Source organism: Tamandua tetradactyla, chromosome 14 (assembly GCF_023851605.1).
Source record: "Tamandua tetradactyla isolate mTamTet1 chromosome 14, mTamTet1.pri, whole genome shotgun sequence".
Taxonomy (NCBI): domain Eukaryota; kingdom Metazoa; phylum Chordata; class Mammalia; order Pilosa; family Myrmecophagidae; genus Tamandua; species Tamandua tetradactyla.
Window position 1 is genome coordinate 42,663,921 of NC_135340.1, and position 4,613 is coordinate 42,668,533.

The following is a 4,613-nucleotide window of genomic DNA, read 5'->3' on the forward strand; positions in this document are numbered from 1 at the left end:
TCACCAATTTTCCAATTATGGTCTTTCCAAGTCCCTGACCATTCAGCCAAACCATTAGCGACAGCCCATGAGTCAGTATACAAACGCACCTCTGGCCAGTTTTCCTTCCAAGCAAAATGAACAACCAGGTGCACTGCTCGAAGTTCTGCCCACTGGGAGGATTTCCCCTCACCACTGTCCTTCAAGGACACCCCAGAAAGGGGTTGTAATGCTGCAGCTGTCCACTTTCGGGTGGTACCTGCATATCGTGCTGAACCATCTGTAAACCAGGCCTGAGTTTTCTCTTCCTCAGTCAATTCACTGTAAGGAACTCCCCAAGAGGCCTTAGCTCTGGTCTGGGAAAGAGAAGGTAATGTGGCAGCAGGAGTGGAAACCATGGGCATTTGTGCCACTTCTTCATGTAACTTACTTGTGCCTTCAGGACCTGCTCTGGCTCTATCTCGTATATAACATTTCCACTTTACAATAAAGTGCTGCTGTGCATGCCCAACTTTATGGCTTGGTGGGTCAGACAACACCCAACTCATGATAGGCAACTCAGGTCTCATGGTAACTTGGTGGCCCATGGTTAAGCGTTCAGTCTCTACTAAGGCCCAGTAGCAGGCCAAAAGCTGTTTCTCAAAAGGAGAGTAGTTATCTGCAGCAGATGGTAAGGCTTTGCTCCAAAATCCTAAGGGTCTGCGTTGTGGTTCTCCAATAGGGGCCTGCCAAAGGCTCCAGACGGCATCTCTATTTGCCACTGACACTTCCAGCACCATTGGATCTGCTGGATCATATGGCCCAAGTGGCAGAGCAGCTTGCACAGCAGCCTGGACCTGTCGCAGAGCCTCCTCTTGTTCAGGTCCCCACTCAAAATTAGCAGCTTTTCTGGTCATTCAATAAATGGGCCGGAGTAGCACACCCAAATGAGGAATATGTTGTCGACAAAATCCAAAAAGACCAACTAGGCATTGTGCCTCTTTCTTGGTTGTGGGAGGGGCCAGATGCAGCAATTTATCCTTCACCTTAGAAGGGATATCTCTACATGCCCCACACCACTGGACACCTAGAAATTTTACTGAGGTGGAAGGCCCCTGTATTTTTGTTGGATTTATCTCCCATCCTCTGACACGCAAATGCCTTACCAGTAAATCTAGAGTAGTTGCTACTTCTTGCTCACTAGGTCCAATCAACATGATATCATCAATATAATGGACCAGTGTGATGTCTTGTGGGAGGGAGAAACGATCAAGGTCTCTGTGAACAAGATTATGACATAGGGCTGGAGAGTTGATATACCCCTGAGGTAGGACAGTGAAAGTATATTGCTGACCTTGCCAGCTGAAAGCAAACAGTTTCTGGTGGTCCTTACTAATAGCTATTGAGAAAAAAGCATTTGCCAGATCAATAGCTGCATACCAGGTACCAGGGGATGTATTGATTTGCTCAAGCAATGATACTACATCTGGAACAGCAGCTGCAATTGGAGTTACCGCCTGGTTGAGTTTACAATAATCCACTATCATTCTCCAAGACCCATCTGTTTTCTGCACAGGCCAAATAGGAGAGTTATACGGGGATGTGGTGGGAATCACCACCCCTGCATCTTTCAAGTCCTTAAGAGTGGCAGTAATCTCTGCAATCCCTCCAGGAATACGGTATTGCTTTTTATTTACTATTTTTCTTGGTAGGGGAAGTTCTAGTGGTTTCCACTTGGCCTTTCACACCATAATAGCCCTCACTGCATGAGTCAGAGAACCAACGTGGGGATTCTGCCAGTTGCTCAGTATGTCTATGCCAATTATACATTCCAGAACTGGGGAAATAACTACAGGATGGGTCCGGGGACCCACTGCACCCACTGTGAGACGGACCTGACCTAAAACTCCATTGATCACCTGGCCTCCATAAGCTCCCACTCTGACTGGTGGCCCAGAGTGACGTTTTGGGTCCCCTGGAATTAATGTCACTTCTGAACCAGTGTCTAATAATCCCCAAAATATCTGATCATTTCCTTTTCCCCAATGCACAGTTACCCTGGTAAAAGGCCATTGGTCTCCTTGGGGAAGACTTAGAGGAAGGTTAACAGTATAAATTTGTGGCAGTGTAACAGGTTTCTCCCCCATAGGGACCTGGCCTCCCCTTCATTCAAGGGGCTCAGGGTCTGTAAACTGTTTCAAGTCTGGAAATTGGTTAAGGGGCCGTGACTCTGTGTTTTTGTAATTCAGGTTAGACTTCTGTTCCCTTGACCTAGAACTATTTTGTTTATACAGCTCCAACAAGAATTTAGTAGACTGCCTTTCTATTGTATTTCTAGGCACCCCATGATTTACTAGCCAATGCCACAAATCTCTGCGTGTCATATAATTTTGATGCCTCCTTTGAGTTTGTTGTCTATTATAATACCCACATCTACCCTGTCTTTGGTGATTAAGTGCTGCCACCTTGCTTCTGCCAACTCGGGATCCTGTCATCCCCATTGTGTTTAAGGATTCCAGCTCAGTGGCAGCAGTTCCTACAGTAATATCTGACCTACAGAGAAGTGCAACCACAGAGCTCTTGAGGGATGATGGTGCTAGTCTCACAAACTTATTTCTCACTGTTCTGGTAAAAGGTGCATCCTCTGGACATTCCTGGGGTGTAAGAGCAGGCTTTGCATGATAAATCCACTCTAACATCCCAATCTCTCTAAGCCTCTGGATCCCCTCATCTACATTATACCAGGGCAGTTCTGGCATTTCAACCTCAGGTAATGTTGGCCACCTTTTGATCCATGTTTCAACCAACCACCCAAACAAGCTGTTAACACCTTTTCTAACTGCTCGAGCTATAACATTGAATGCAGAATCTCTGCTTAGTGGGCCCATATCAATAAATTCAGCCTGATCCAGCCTTATATTCCTCCCACCATTATCCCACACTCTTAAAATCCATTGCCACACATATTCCCCTGATTTCTGTCTATATAAACTGGAAAACTCACACAGTTCTTTTAGAGTATAACGTACCTCCTCATGTGTGATACTTTGTACCTCACCTTTAGGGGCCTGTTGGGACTTTAGTCTAGTTATAGGTCTAGAAGAAATGAGGGGTGGTGGGGGTGGGTCATGAAAAGGATTAGAAATATCTTCCAAGCCATTTGCTTCAGGGCTTTCATTTGCAGTTTCATCTGGTGAAACAGGATTAATAACTCTAGGGCTAATCCCTTCAGGAAGAGGTTGGGTGGTCAATTCCTCAAGGCAGGCTGGAGGTGGTGCGGCTATGTCCTCAGGGTAGACTATTACAGGGTTATCTAAAGAAGGCTCAGCATGGTCTAGGGTTTCAACCTCTCCCCCAACATCATTATCAGTCCATATGTCACCATCCCATTTTTCAGGGTCCCACTCCTTTCCAATCAATGCCCTCACTTTAACGGCAGACACCATGCAAGACTGAGATTTCAGTTTACGTTGTAAAGTTGCTACTCTAACAATAAGATTCTGAGTCTGATTTTCAGAGATCTCAAGTCTACAGCTACAGGAAATAAAATTTTCCTTCAGGATACTCAAAGAAACCTCTACATCTTTCAGATGGCACTTAAGCTTCTTGTTTGAAGCCTTAAGCCCATCCCTTTCACAGTGTATCTAACAACAACCAACCAACATCTCTATAACTCTTATTTCTACAAAACTCTGTAAAGGTGTCAAAAACTTTATCCCCCAGAGTCTGGCTTCATATAAGCGAAGCATTAGGCGAATCGAATGATGATATTTTGACTATCTCCTTTGCCAACTCAGTCCATGGATTGAGAGTGTCATTCTGATTACACAAATCAGAGTCCTTAGTGTCTCTGAGCCCAGTCAGAGTAGAAAACCATTCATAAAAACCCATTTTTGAGATTCTGTTCCTTAAGAACCACTCCTGGTACCAAGATGTATTAGTTGGGTTCCTCTAGAGAAACAGAATCAACAGGGAACACTTGCAAATATAAAATTTATGAAAGTGTCTTACGTGACCGTAAGAATGCAGAGTCCAAAATCCACAGGGCAGGCTGCGAAGCCGATGACTCCAATGGATGGCCTGGATGAACTCCACAGGAGAGGCTCACCAGCCAAAGCAGGAATGCAACCTGTCTCCTCTGAGTCCTCCTTAAAAGGCTTCCCATGATTGCATTTAGCATCACTAATTGCAGAAGACACTCCCCTTTGGCTGATTACAAATGGAATCAGTTGTGGATGTAGCTGACGCGATCATGACCTAATCCTATGAAATGGCCTCATTGAAACAGACAGGCCAGTGCTTGCCCAATCAGATGAACAGGTACCACAACTTGGCCAAGTTGACACCTTTCCTTAACCATGGCAAATAATACACCTCAACTATTGTGATGGATTGTCACTCTAGACATACATACAGGGGATTCCTCTCAGGTTGGGAGAGCTGTCCTTGAACTTCATCTCAAAGAGCTTTTCCTGTGATTTGCAGATCATTTTAAATTTATTTTCAATTATCAAAGTAAAATCATGCATTTTTATGGAAATAGAGAAATTTCAAAGCAATTTCATTACCAAAAATAAAATGGTTAGTACTTTATGAGTCCTTATTTTAAGATTGAATTTATAGTTTTCCACATTATTAACATAGTTAAGCCCATG